At 50.6% G+C, this 15,191-nt stretch overlaps 1 protein-coding gene across 4 annotated transcripts in view; it reads right to left on the reverse strand.

Moving 5' to 3' along the window:
- Positions 1-1,196, reverse strand: part of HDAC5 (histone deacetylase 5) — a 37,333-nt gene extending 36,137 nt beyond the window's left edge. For all 4 annotated transcript variants that reach the window (XM_030297006.1, XM_030297004.1, XM_030297003.1 and 1 more), the window contains exon 1: positions 1,058-1,196. The gene's annotated coding sequence lies outside the window, so the exon portion shown is untranslated. The remainder of the gene's footprint in view (positions 1-1,057) is intronic.
- Between the last annotated feature and the right edge of the window lie 13,995 nt (positions 1,197-15,191).

Consider the following 15,191-nt stretch of genomic DNA (forward strand, 5'->3'; position numbering starts at 1 on the left):
ACCATCATCACCCCAAATTGCCAAAACTAATTCCAGGCCCCACAAGCACAGTGATCACTGTCAGGGTGGTGGGTCTCTTGAGCACCCCCCCCCCAAAGTAACTGCAGCCACTACTACCCCTTCCTCTTTGGGGACACACCTCATCTCAGAAGGCCAACAGTGGAGGTATCAGATGGTCACCTCTTCCCCCAAATGAGGCACCCCCACCTTCCCCTCTTCTCCCCCCAACAACCAGACTCCCAAATCAATTCCTTATCACCCAGCCAGTTCTCATCTTCCCCAGGGCCCCAGAGAAGGGTGGGGTAGGGAGGCAGCCTCCCTCAAGTTAAAAGGCAAGAGCAGACCCTGCCTCTATGAGATACAGATCCAGGATTAAAAACGGGGGGCATCCACCCCAGACAGGAAGGAGGGTAGCTTTCATCTCTCTCTGGCCCCAGGGTGTCAGACGGTGGAGAGGGTGGGAACAAACGCAATAACGCCTCACGGGGGAGGGGGTGAGAATAATGGGAGAGAGAAGTAAGGTGGGCCCACAGGCCCCCTCCTCACGCACGGAAGTCAAGGACACAAAATCAAGGATGCGTTCTTAGGTCTGGGTGGAAGCGCTGCGGGGTGGGCAGCGCCCCTCACCTCAGAGTACCAAGAAAGGAGTGTCCAGCGTAGAGGGGTCTGCATAGAATCCGGGTGCAGGGCTCAAATCGCTCTGCAACGCAACATGCGCCGCCTGGGAAGGGGCAAATCAGGAAGCCCCGGCTGGTCTCCGGGCCATTTGGGGGTGCGGGTCGCGGGGAGGCGGGCCCCTCCCTCACCTGCAGGGAACGCGCCCCTGCACGGGAGTGGCGGGGAGGGGCGCGCGCAATAACCCCGAGGCCCGGCTCGCGGGCTGGCGATGCTCCCGGGGGGCGCCGCCGGGCACCGGGAGCCGGGAGGAAGGAAGGGGGGCGCGGAGCTCGGCGCGCGCGCGGGGAGCCCGCGGGCAGCGACGGCAGGAGGAGGGGGCGCCGCCTCGCGTCGCGGGCACCCGGGGGAGATGGGATCCGGGGTGGTACGGCGGGCTCACCCCCTGCGGCTCGAGCTCCGGCTTCGCGGGCGGCGGCGGCAGCAGCGGCGGCGGCAGCAGCGGCAGCGCCTCCTCGACGGCTCCTCCATCTTTGCGGCGGCTCCTCCGGCTCCGCTCGCCGCCGCCACCAACAACAACATTCGGAGACGTCACTCCCGTCACGTGACCCGACCCAGAGCTAAAAATAGACCCAGACCCCCCCCCCCCCCAACACCCTAGCTTCAGCCACCACCAACTCCTCCCCTCCCTCTCGGCCCTCCCCGCCGGGCGGGGCCAGCAGCGCCACCCGGATAGGTTCTTAAAGGGCCGACACCCAGCAAAGGGTTGGGCTGGGGAGGGGGTGGAAGGCAAGGGATCCGAGCCCCGCGAGAAGGGGTGGAAGGAGCGCTGCAGGGGACCCGGTCTGACTCCTGGGCCCCGGCCTTTGGGACGCTCGACTTTCCTCCCTGCGCTCCCTCGACTTCCTTTTCAAACCGTGGATGGTGCAATCGTTGCCTGCCTAAGCTTCTCCCTGACCCGTCCTCCCGCGGTGGGGGAGGGCAACTGGAGATGGGTTCCTAGGGACTGGGAGAGCCGCCGAGACCCCACCTAGGGGGCTAGGCTGGAGGCGGAGGGCTGGCACAGGTCCCGAATCCGCCAGATCCCACCGCCCACACTTCATCCTTGCCAGGGAAAGGAGAAACTGAGAAAGGGCAGAGTATGGCTGTAACAGTTCAAGGCCTTCAAAAGGAAGACTTCCGGTTCCCGACTTTGATGCCCTGCTCCTCTACAACTCCCCTTAGGACACTCTATGAGTATGTGTAATTAAACCTAGACAGTTTGTCAATGAGCGGTAATTTCACTAACAAAAGTTTTTTCTGAGGAAATGGGAATTGCGTTCAAAAATAAGTACAGAGGTAAGAAGGTTCTTTATAATAATGTGAAAAGTTGGAAACAACCTAACTAGTCATCAGTAGGGAACTGGCGTACACCCACTAAGCAGCATACCATCCAGACATTAAAAATTATGCACGTCTATATTGACCTGAAAGATGCACACGATACACTGTCCTCTTGAAAATGATTGATCCGGGGATGCCTGGGTGGCTCAGTGGGTTGGGCGTCTGACTTCCGCTCGGGTCATGATCTCCTGGTTTGTGAGTTCCAGCCCCCTCCCTCCCCCCCCCCCCCCCCCCCGTGGGGCTCTGTGCTGACAGCTTGGGCCTGGAGCCTGCTTCGGATTCTGTGTCTTCTCCTCTCTCTGCCCCTCCCCTGCTCATGCTCTGTCTCTCTGTCTCTCAATAATAAATAAACGTTAAAAATTTTTTAAAAAGAAAAAAAAAGAAAATCATTGATCCAGCATTACAGAACTGTTTCATTATTGTACACGACAAGCTAGATCCATATGTCTGAATACGTATGCATATAAAAAAGCCTAAAATAATACATACCTAAATATTTACCTTTGCTTTCTTCATCTTTTTCTGTATAGCTGAAGTTTTTCTGTATATCTGATTTACTTAATCAGAAAAAGTAAATGACCGAAATAAATGTTTCTGTAATGAATGATAAAGGTTCTTCCTACAAAGTGTCTCGGGAATCAGTCCACTCTGACCCATCTCTAACCCCACCCCTTGGTCTAAAACAAATCATACCTCACCTGAAATACTAGCTGCCTCCATGACAGGTCCATTCCCTGCCTCCATCCCAGTGTTCTTCCAAAGCCAGGGTGACCCCTTCAGAACACACATCTAATAGAGGGAGGGCTTAAAACCTTTCCATTTTTGTCACTGAAATCTGTATCTGGCCCAGAAAAGTGGTTTCCAAATTTTGGGGTACCTACAAATTACCTTTTTCAGTGGGGATGGGACCACAAATATTATAAGTACCCCAGGGGATTTTGCTGCAGCCAGCCCTTTTTTCATACTTGGAGAAAAAAACAAACAGCCTAGAAGCTTCTACATGATCTGGTCCCTACCCACCTCACCTTTCTTCCTTTAGCTGGCTTTCTCTTATGTTCTTGAACCGTGTGCCCCTTGCTCCTCAGGGCCTTTGCATACACTATTTTTTTTTTTTTTTTAATTTCTAGAATGCTCCACTCCCTTCTTCTCTTTGCCTGGCTAACTCTTACTCATCCATAGAACTCAATAAAATATCACTTCCTGAAAGTGGCCTTCTTTGGTTCTTAAGCTAAATTAATTCCCCTTGTTCTATATGCTTTAACTGACCCTGATAGCAACTTGCAAATATGTACCTATTTATGGCATTGTTGGTTCAGTGTCCGTGTCCTCCCCTAAACTGTAAGCTTCTTGAGTGCAGAAACCCTACATTTCCTCTCAGCACAGTGCCTGGAACAACAACAAAAAGACTTAATGAATATTTGTTGAGTGAAATGAATGAGTATTAAAAGATTAAGCTGGGGTGGCTGGGTGCTCAGTCAGCTAAGCCATCAGATTCTTGATCTCTGCTCAGGTCGTGATCTCACAGTTCATGAGACTGAGCCCCACATGGAGCTCTGCACTGACAGCTTGGAGCCTGCTTGGGATTCTCTCTCTCCCTCTCAAAGTAAATAAACATAAAAAAAATTGGGGCACCGGGGTGGCTCAGTCCATTAAGTGTTGGACTTCAGCTCAGGGCATGATCTTGCACCCCGTGAGTTCGAGCCCCACATCAGGCTCTGTGCTGACAGCTCGGAGCACGAAGCCTGCTTCGGATTCTGTGTCTCCCCTCGCTCTCCCCTCCCCCACTCGATCTCTCAATCAATAAATGTTACCAAAAAAAAAAAACAAAAAAACATTAAGCCAAAGGAAGCACATTCTGACTAGACAATGGACTCTAGGCAGAAAGACCACCCCCCCGCCCCCCACCCAGGTCATCCCCTGTCGCTCCAAGACAGGGATCCTCTGGCCTCCACCCCATAAAGATGGTGCCACCCAATTGCTGTTACTCTTGATCAACCTTATGTTGTTGTCTCTAGGGCGGTTGGGTTGGGTTGGATTGGGCTGGGATTTTGCTTTCCCAGTGCATGTTTTACCTACCCAAAAAGAGTATAAGCCACTTGAGAAAAGAGATAAGATCATATTTCTTTGTGCTTTCCCAGTACCTAGCACTTCACCCTGCACATAGCAGGTACTCAGTCAAGGCCTCGGGATACTGAAGACTCTAGAATTTCTTCTCTGAAGATCTCAGAACACGGGGAAAGAATCTCCCCATGTGGGATGATAGATGTCAATAACTGTCACAGAGCACCTTGGCTAGGCCCTTCCCATTCCAGAGACGAGGGGACTGAGGCCTAGCAAAGCTGAGCTGACTCGCCCAACGTCACAGGGTTCACGCAGGCAAGAACTGGGATTCAAACTCAGGTCCGTCTGTCTCCCAAATACAAGGGACAGGGCCCGAAGGGGCTGGGCTCCCAGCACTCTAGGTGTCTCCTCCAGATGCCCCTGAGATTATCACCTCGGTTCCCCAGGGGCCAAATACCCCAGGGGTTATAAGAATTCACCATGAGGCGCCCTGAGGAGCCCTCAGATTTCCCCTTCTCAGGTAAGCGGGGGTTAAATAATCCTGCACTCACTCTACATTATGTTTTTGAGTACCTGTGGTAGGTGCTGGGGATACAGAAATGAATCTGCCTTTAAGGAACTTAGAGTTCCTCACAGAAAATAAAACTGTCTTTTGTTATGAGTCCCTAGAGTAGGCCCTTGCTAAGACCATTCACCATGGAAACAGGGATCAGGGGTCTGTCTCAAATGCTGCCTCAGTTTCCCAATGTAGAAGGAGCCTGCAGATAGAACCTAGTAGATGATTAGGGAACTTCTGTCCCTGGGATCCAATAGTGAATTTGGCCCCTTGGTAGGAAGGAAATCAATCTTGGAGGAGAGCTGGACATTTAACCTATTAGCCTGACAGGTTGGCAGCGCTACTGGACTTTAAGCAGAAGCATCAGGGGAGAAGAATAAGGATGGCGAACAACGTTGCTAAGGACTATGGGAGTTGCAACTCCCATTTGGAACCATGAGAAATGCCCTGGCCAGTACCTGGACCAGGAGACAGAACAAGCTTCCTCCCCGATCAGTGGACACTCCTGAACTGATAGCACCCGTTGCTGCCACACCCCTCTGGCTCACCCAGGCCTAGGCCCTCCAAAGTTAGCATAACCTAGGGGCACCTGGTTGGCCGCTCACTCAGTAAAGCAGATGACTTTTGATCTCAGGGTTGTGAGTTCAAGCCCCATGTTGGGTGTTGGGATTACTTAAAAATAAATTAAAAAAAAAAATAATACAAATTTAAAAAGATAAGGTTAGCATTCCTGGGGAACAGACAGGGCACCCTTACTTCCAAACTCTCACCCAGAATTTCTTATGCAGTAGAAATCCTCAGATCCACAGACAGGATTCCAGAGGCTCTGGTCAGTTCCAGTCTATGGTGGAGGAGCACTTAAGTGGTCTTGCTGGCCTCCAAAGAGTGCCTGGGGTGGAAATAGTCCAATTGTGCCTAAATATAGCCTCCGGCAGAAAATAATATAGAACAAGGGAAAAGTGAGCTGATAAGCCCAAGCAATAGATATTTACTAGATATTTATCAAAGGAAATGTACATTCTTTAAGTCTTTTGTCAATTACCAAGGGTGATTTGTACATAAGGCACCTTGTTTCTATTCCATCCAGCAAGAACTTATTGAGCATATTGAAAGGTTATGAGGCTAACACAGTGCAAGGTACTGTGGGGACTGCACAAAAAAATAAGAAAACAGGACAGGAAGTGAGACAATCTGGGTCCTAAGATCAGCTCTATCCCGGTGTGTTGTTGGATGAGTCATTTTCCCTCTGGACCTTCGTGTCCTTATCTGGGAAACAGGACTTGGACTTCTGTTCTCTAAGGTCTCTTTCAGTTCTGACATTCTGTGAATTCCAAATTAGATGTGATGGCAGATGTGACCACATCCAGCATAAAGCTGGACTTCAAAGTTTGGGCTGGACCTTCATTCCCTGAGATGCTTTAAGTCCTGCCCTTGGGCTGTTTACAATGTGTTCTAGGGGCAGAAGAGTTTATTTCAGGGCAAACAATTCATGTGCCCTGAGGCACAAAGCAAAGGCGTCACTGAGGACCGAGTTGTGCAGAATATAATGAAAACTGCCCCCAGGATGCCTGAGTTTGGCTCAGGTCTCTCTGTGTGACCCTGAATAAGTCCCTTCCTCTATCTGGGCCTCTGCTTGTGTATCTGTAGGATTAGAGGGTTGGACTGGATTCCCTTCCTTCCAGCTAGAGACTTTTCTGGACGGTCCAACAAGGTGAAGTTGAGAAGGAAGGATGGAAAAGGAGTTCCTTCTTCCTGCCCTTCCTTCCTCTCCCCTAGGGCCCTCTTCTCTGGGCTTAGGGCTGAAGGGAACTGCTTTCAGGCCAGCATCCAGGAAGAGTCATCTTGACTGAGATGTTTTGGGGGAAGAGTGACAGGTGCCTGGCAAGCTGCCATTCCTCTGCCAGTTTCCTCATCGGTAAAATGGTATGATTGGATGGCTAACTTCCGAGGATTTTTCCAGCTCTGCGAGCCAACAATTCTACAGTTGTAGCTCACAAAAACAAAACCAAAACCAAGAAGGCCTGGCTGGAGGTGAGAGCCTCAGTCATTCACTTGAGTGTTACCTGGCCCTCAACACTTTCTGTCCCTTCCTACGCCACCCAGCTCCTGCCTTTCTGGACCAGAGATCAGGAGCAGGTCCCTGTCTCCATACTCAGTAATGACCAAGCCTGGGGAAAGCCAGCCAGCATCATGGCTCATAGATTAAGGTATGAATTTGTTTGTTTGTTTGTTTTAAGCTTTTTTTTTTTTTTTTTTTTTTTTTTTTTTTTCAACGTTTATTTTATTTTTGGGACAGAGAGAGACAGAGCATGAACGGGGGAGGGGCAGAGAGAGAGGGAGACACAGAATGGGAAACAGGCTCCAGGCTCTGAGCCATCAGCCCAGAGCCCGACGCGGGGCTCGAACTCACAGACCGCAAGATCGTGACCTGGCTGAAGTCGGACGCTTAACCGACTGCGCCACCCAGGCGCCCCTAAGCTTATTTATTTATTGTGAGAGAGACAGAGACAGCGTGAGTGGGTGAAGGGCAGAGAGAGAGGGAGAGAGGGAGAATCCCAAGCAGACTCCGCACGGTCAGCACGCAGAGGCTGACGTGGGACTCAAACTCACAAAACCACAAGATCATGACCTGAGCCGAAATCAAGAGTCAGACACTTAGCTGACTGAGCCACTCAGGCCCCATGAATTTGCTTAAAATAGACTGTTCTGGGGGCGCGTGGGTGGCTCGGTCAATCGTCCAACTTCAGCTCAGATCATGATCTCGTGGCTCATGAGTTCAAGCCTGGCATTGGGCTCTCTCCTGTCAGCACAGAGTCCACTTCAGATCCTCTGTCCTCCCTTTCTGCCGCTAACCCCTCTCAAAAGTGAATAAACATTAAAAAAAAATAGACTGCTCTGGGTGCAGCTACCACAATTTGTCATGGTGCATTCACACACACACACACACACACACACACACACACACACACACACAAAGAGAACGAGCAGAGGGGCGCCTGGGTGGCTCAGTGGGTTAAGCGTTTGACTCTTGATCTCTGCTCAGGTCATGATCTCATGGTTTGTGAGATCAAGTTCTGTGTCGGGCTCTGTGCTCACAGCACAGAGCCTGCTTGGGATTCTCTCTCTGCCTCTCTCTCTCTCTCTCTCTCTCTCTCTCTCTCTCTCTCTCTCTCAAAATAAATAAACTTAAAAAGAGTGGGGGGGTGGAGAGAGCAGCTTCTCTGCCAGTCCTCTGGTCACATCTACCAAGAGCCTCCCACAGCAGCCAGGTAGGTACCTGCTAAGGGACAGCAGGTGACCAGAAGGCCTAGCACAGAAGACAATGCTTCTTAGCCCAGATCCCCCCAGGAGCCTGGAGCGGTTCACACAGAACCTTCTTACCCCTCTAACAGCAAGAAGAGCAGGAGGTCCAGGGGGATGGCTGAAAAGGAAGCCTATCCTCTCCCCCACGTCCCTGCTGGGACCTGGAAATGAGGCCCGGGATTTCCTGGACTATACAGGGCTCCTCTCTGCCTGCTCAAGAGTCGAGGCCACACGAACACAAGACTGGAAGCGACAGCTGTGGTCAGTCACATCCCACATGTCCGCAGGTTCCTCCAGAGGCTCTTCTCTGGGCAGAGCATGGGTGTTTGGGAGGGAACGGAGTATGCAAATGTGCCTGCCCTCTCAGAACTTTATGATCCTTTGGAAACAACAGAGCCCCAGAAAACAAGATGGAACAGTGGGGAAGGCGGGAGTCTGGGAGACACAGGTCAGGTTGGCCTAGAAGCTCACGCAAATCATCTGCTCTCTCTGAGCCTCAGTTTCCCCTCTGTGATTGGAGGGTTGGACCCTCTAATTCTGGAAGACCCTCTTGGCCCAAAGGTCATAAAACAAAAGAGAACAAGACATGGACTTACATGCTACGTGGAGGGGCAAGGACTATCACCACTCAAAACCCGGCCTAATTGCCTTCCCTCCAGCAAACAGTCTTCAGGTGACACACGTTTCGCCCCCCCTTTTTGTAAATATTTGTCGAGCGACTTCCTTTTTGAAGGGCCTTGTCTCCTATGTTCTCGTTCTCACAACTCTACAAGGTCGATATTATGAACTCCATCTTCTAGACAAGGAGAGGAGGACCGGGGAGGTTGAGCAACCAGTATGTGGCAGGCCAGGGCACAACCCAGGCTCTCTGGGTACAGCACCAGGTGAGGTCTCCCCAGCTTTGAGGGGGTCTTCCCCAAACGGGCAGAGACAGCTCTGTCATCTCTCTCCAGGAAACTCCTTGAGGACCCAGGACCTCCGCAGGAAATCCTTGATTCACATGTCTGGAAGGCACATTCCATCATCCTTAAGCAGCAGGGTCTCTGGCACGTCCATCGTGCCTGGCAGACAGAGCAGCAGACAACAGACTTTCCCTGTACCATTCGGTGTCATCCTCTGACCCATAGGTGGGTGTGACTGTTAGTAGCTCACTTTTAAGATGAGGTTCAGGAGGGGCGCCTGAGTGGCTAAGCTGGTTGAGCATCCGACTCTTGGTTTCGGTTCAGGGCATGATCCCAAGGCTCCTGGGATCAAGCCCCGCATCGGGCTCCATGCTGAGCGTGGAGCCCGCTTAAGAGTCTCTCTCACTCTCGCCTGCTCTCTATCTAAAAAAAAAAAAAAAAAAAGATGAAGTTCAAGAGACTTAACAAACCTGCGAAAGCCACAAACCCAGTAAGTGGAGATGCCTCCCTGGCCCAGACCCCTGTCTCTACACTCAGCAACGGCCACGCCTGGGGAAAGCTAGCGTCATGGCTCCTACAACAAGCTGGGCATTTGTTTAAAAACAAAGACTATTCTGGGGCGCCTGGGTAGCTCAGTTGGTTAAACGTCTGGGTCTTGATCTTGGCTCAGGTCATCTCACTCAGGTCATGATCACTCAGGTCATGATCTCACTTGATCTTGGCTCAGGTCATGTGTGATCTGACAGTAGGGAGCCTGCTTGGCCTGCACGGACAGTGCTGGGATTCTGTCTCTCCCTCTCTCTGCCCCTCCCTCGCTTGCTCGTGCTCTCTCTCTAAAAATAAATAAATAAACTTAAAAAGATAAAATAAAGTAAAAACAAAGGCTATTCTGGGTGCAGCTATTGCCCAGGTTAGTGGAGCCCAGAGCTTGCTTGTTTTAACCACTGGATTCCACCCCAAGGACGGAGTATAAAGACCCAGTTGGCCACTTCCTAGCCATGAACTTGGAAACGTACTTAAAACTCTTCGAATCTGTTTTATCACCTCTAAAGATGGACAACATCCTCCTCACTGCGTCCTTGGGGCCTGACACCCAGTACTTGTGTGAAAGGCTGGCCGGCTAGGCTCCAGGTAACCCCCTCCCCCTCCCCCTGCAACCTCAGTGTTACCACTCCAGGGTTTCTGAGGTGGTTGATAGGCTACTGGCCACTCCCATTCCCTGGGCAAGGTACTCACCTTCCTCACCGGAAATGACTCCTTCCCCACCCTCTCTCACCTTGCTGTTTCTGGCTCCTGAGCTCCCCATTTCACACTCCCAGGCTTTATAGAATTGCCCTGGGGATGGGTGGGGGGTGCAAGCCCAGATATCCACCCCCAAGTCTGTTTCCCTGCTCCAGGAAACCTGCAGGAGCAAGGACTCCAGGCGAGGGTAGCCAGAATTAGCAAATAAAAATACATACAGGATGCCCAGTTACATTTGAATTTCAGATAAAGAATAATTTTGTATACTTATTATATTAAGTTCATAACTTTTTAAAACTTATTTGTTTTTATACTTATATTAAGAGATTATTCCTTATCTGAAATTCAAATTTAAGTGGGTGTCCTTTATTTTATCTGGCATCCACGCCCCAGATCCCCTTGGAAGACTGACCTTAATGGCGGACAGCCCAGGAAATGGCTTTTATCAGGAGTTTTTAAGCACTTTTAAGTACAATTTGCATAACATAACAGTCACCCGTGTTAGGTGTACAAGTCAATATTTGTTAGTAAATTTACCACGTTGTACAACCATCACAAAAATCCAGCTTTAAAACATTGTCATCACCCCAATAAGTACCCACTTACAATTAATTCCCATGACTGTGCCCACAAATTGCTTTTTTTTTTTTTTTTTCAACGTTTATTTATTTTTGGGACAGAGAGAGACAGAGCATGAACGGGGGAGGGGCAGAGAGAGAGGGAGACACAGAATCGGAAACAGGCTCCAGGCTCCGAGCCATCAGCCCAGAGCCTGACGCGGGGCTCGAACTCACGGACCGCGAGATCGTGACCTGGCTGAAGTCGGACGCTTAACCGACTGCGCCACCCAGGCGCCCCACAAATTGCTTTTTTAAACATTTAATAAATCGTTTTTCTCCTGTATAAAGCCACAAATTCTTTTTTTTTTTTTTTAAGTTTTTAAAATTTATTTTGGGAGAGACAGAGTGTGAGCAGGGGAGGGACAGAGAGAGAGGCAGAAAGAGGGAATCCCAAGCAGGCTTCTCGCTGTCAGCACAGAGCTGAAATCAAGGGTCCCACGCTTCACCAACAGAGCCACCCAAGCGCCCTTCAATTATTATTTTCTTAGGATAAATTCTTAGAAGTGGAGTTGTTTTGTCAAAGGGTCTACACATTTTTAAGGCTTTGGATAGTATTTTCCGACCCAGTAAGGGACACTACCATGGGACCCGTTGTCCAAGTCAGAAGCCTCAGGTAGGGGGTTCAGTACAAGAGAAGACGACTGACGGCTGAAGGTTGACATGGGAGTGGCGGTGTATAGGTGATAGGGGGAACAAGCGGGGGGGGGGGCGTACAGAGGAGAGAAGCTACCAGGCATTGAAGACTGTCAGGTACTGGGGATACTGGGGAGACACCATGTAGGACTTCCTTGGAAACCAGAGGAATACTCTTGCCCCCCACCCCCCACCAGCCACAGGTGCTCGAGGCAGCACACTTCAGGAACTCCTTCCCTGCCACCCCCTGTTCCTCTTGAAGCTCCTCCAAGCAAGCTGGATGCCAGCTCTCCAAGATCCAGCCAGCTGCAGCCTGCCCAGAGTCCTGCCCACCCCCACAGCTCTGAGTGGGTCAGTCTGGCTTCCAAAGGCGGACCCTGGCACCCCACCAGGGGTCCAGCCTCCTTTCCCCTCCCCCTCCCCCAACCTTGGAGGAAGACCAACTGGGAGAGGCTAGAGCAGGTGGGTGTCGGATTGGGGGCGTAGATCTTGAGATGACTCATAAGGCCACCCGCCACCCGACGGGAGAAAGGGGCTGGGGGATGAATGGATTGCAAACCAGAGGGAGGGGCTGAGGAGATGAGCTTTGGTGCCTTGATTCGCCCGCGTCAGTTTCTTCAACATCTGCAGTGCGTGGGGTTGAGCGATCCCACTGGGGGGTTGTAGGGGGTAGGGCTGGGAGGCTGGCTGACGTTTGCTTCCCGCCTGCTGGGTCGGCCGAGCAGTTCATGAATGACTCACCTCATTGTCAGGCTGATTCACTGCTCTCCTGGGGACTTGGAGGGCGGGGGGGAGGCTGCAGCAGCCCCCTCTGTACGACTCAGACTGTCGCACACACACGCACACGGGCGCGCACACGGGCGCACACGCGCGCGCGCGCGGGGGCGGGGCTCCAGCGGGTCCACTTACCTGCTGGGGTCAGTGCCCCCATAGACGGGTTTCTGGGATAAGACGGAGGGGGATGCACACCACTTGGTCTGTGGAGAACAAGTCTTGAGGTTTCTGTCTAGTCTACCCATGGCTATTTACATTCAAATTAATTAAAATTAAATACAAAAAACTTCAGTTCCTCAGTTTCACTAGCCACATTCCAAGTGCTCAAAGCCTCAGGTTACTAGTGGCTACTCCTTCGCACAGAGTGAATAGAAAACACCTCCATCAACACAGAATGGTCTATCAGTAGCGCTGGTCTGCACAACCTTCACGCACACAAAGCCACACAAACAGATCAGCCCTCCCCCAGCCCAGACACTCAGCACCCCCACCCACTATGCAGCACGCAACAGTCATTTAATTCCATACACACGCTCACACAGCACCCACCTGCCAACGTGGCCACGCGAGACTCACAATGTCCATACCAAGGAAAATCTAAACATAAACACACACACATCAGCACACCGATTCACATACAACTGTTGGTACAATAAAAATACAAGTTAGGGGAAAATGCATTTGCAAACATGCTGAAATAGATACAAACTCAAACCATGTGGTTCTCATAACAAATCTCAGCACATGTTTGCCAACTCAAGTAGGGGGGAAGGGAACCCACGTTGTTGAGTCCCTGCCAACGTGCCAGGCATGGAGTTAGCCATTTCGATGCGTTAATTCAGTTAATCTCACAGCAACTTTGCAAGGAAGGTATATTGTCCCATTTTTATAGATGAGGCACCTAAGTTTCAGAGAAGAAAAGTAACTTAACGCAAACTGTCACACAGCCAGTTAGCAACAGGGTCAAATACAAACCAAGATTTGTTTAACTTCATGGTCAATGCAGCATGCTGTCTGCAAACACACATGCACTGGCATTGGTGCACGTGCACACACACACACACGCACACACCCATACACACACACATACACACTCAAGGTGCATCCTCCTTTGTACCTAAGAAGGTGAGTCTCCTCATCCAGCAACTGCAGGGATTTGGGGAAGTAAGCAGATTCATTTATACTCCCTCTTGACAAATGGCATTAAGTCATTCAACAAACACTTGCTAAATGTCTTCGGTGTTCAAGTCCTTTTCCAAGTACCAGTTCACAAAAGGAACGCCACAGTTGTCGCCCTGAAGGAGTTTGAAATCCAGCAGAGAGGTGTGAGGGAAGCCTAAAGACAATACAAGGTATATAAGAGACCCAAGTCATAATGGAAGTAGGCCAAAAATGCAGGGAACCAAAGAGAAGGTAATCTCTCTTACCTTCTCGGTAAGATCTCCTGGGGCAGTAAGGAAGGCTTCTTAGAGGAGGCAGCCTGTGAGCCAGGGCATGAAGAACGAGTGGGGTGGAGAAGGATTGGTATTGATTAGGAGATTGGTTGAGAGATGAACTAGGGCAGGGAGGCACACACCAGGGCATTGCAGGCCCTGGGGATTTTATATCTCATCCCTCAGCAACTGAGAGGACTGAAAATTTTTTATGATGGAAAATAGTATCCCATTGGCATGTTAGAAAGAATGGACAGAGGGAAGAGAGCTTGGACTAGGGAGACCATGCAGGAAGCTACCACCATAGCTCAGATGGGAGTTTGTAAGCCCTGATGTACATACAGTTGGAAGGCATCTGGACAAGGTGAGGGATAGACGGGGATGGGGGAGTTGGGGTGTATCCTAGTCCCAAGAAAGAGCAAGGCAACAGGTTTCTGACCCCTGAAAATGTAATCAAAGCCACGGATTCTCGCTCAGAACAGGGCATATAGGCATAGGTGCACAGTTTTTGCGCATAATTATAATTATAGGGGGCTTATATTCCCTGAAGCCCCAGGTTAAGAACCCCGTTCCTTGGAATTCTAACAGGCAGAACGACATAGTGGTTAAACCTGTGTGGAATCAGACTGCCTGCTTCCTCATCTCAGCTCCACCACCTATTAACTATAGGAGCTTGGGCAAGACATTGACCTTTTCCTCCTCTGTAAGGCAGAAGTAGTCCTAGCACCTATGTCGAGGCTTGTTACAATGATCAAGTGAGCCAATACATGGAAAGTTCCAGAACAGTGCTCAGGAAGTACTGGCTGTTATAACGGGTTGCATCAGAGTGCTAGTAAGACCCTCTCACTACACTCACTCCTTTTTGTACCCCACTTCATAGCTGGGGAGCTGGTGTCTTCTCGTGTGGCCCTCTAGCCCAAGTCCGGGCAGGCCACTTTGCCCTTTCCCGGAACCCACCCCTTCCTTTTTGGCCTGAGTCTCCATCATCCTCAAGGCTGGTTCTTAGAGTGAACACTAACCTCTCTTCTAGGAGGAGGGAGAAAAGGATCGAGGTCCCATCACCATGGAGACCCAATCCTTGCTTTTCCCTTAAGATGACATTTGATTTGGGGGAAGGGAGACCCTTCAGTATGGGGGTCCTTCCCAACTGTAAAATCGCAGACCACCTCCTCACTGTGTCCTGCCATCTCCTCTCTAAAATGTCACAGGTCCACATTTTCCCTTTGCTCCAACCACCTATCCCCAACTCCATCCAGGTTCTAACAAGAGGTGGGGCAGTAGATGGCCAAGTTCATTTAACTTAGAAAAGTGATGGAGGAGAAAATAGGATTTCCCATCAGAAGATCCACCACTAAGTGACTGTGTGACCCTCAGGGGGTCTCTTATCCCCTGGACCTCAGTTTCCTAACCTGTAAAATAATACTGGCCCCTCAGTCTTCATGGGATCTTTGTGGAGACAAAATGAGCTCGTGATTAATACTGGAAGCCTCAGACTCCAGTGTGGATAGGAGTTGCTATTAGTCTTCTTGGCCTTTTGGGGTCTGTGATCCCCCTTCAGCTGGAGCTGACAGAGCCCGGATGCCTGAGGGGCCCTGAGACTGGGTCTCCAGGATCATCCATAGCTAAGCAGGAAGAGCTGTGCCCAGGATTCCAGTAAGGAGAGGAGGTC

This window comes from Lynx canadensis, chromosome E1 (assembly GCF_007474595.2).
Source record: "Lynx canadensis isolate LIC74 chromosome E1, mLynCan4.pri.v2, whole genome shotgun sequence".
NCBI lineage: Eukaryota > Metazoa > Chordata > Mammalia > Carnivora > Felidae > Lynx > Lynx canadensis.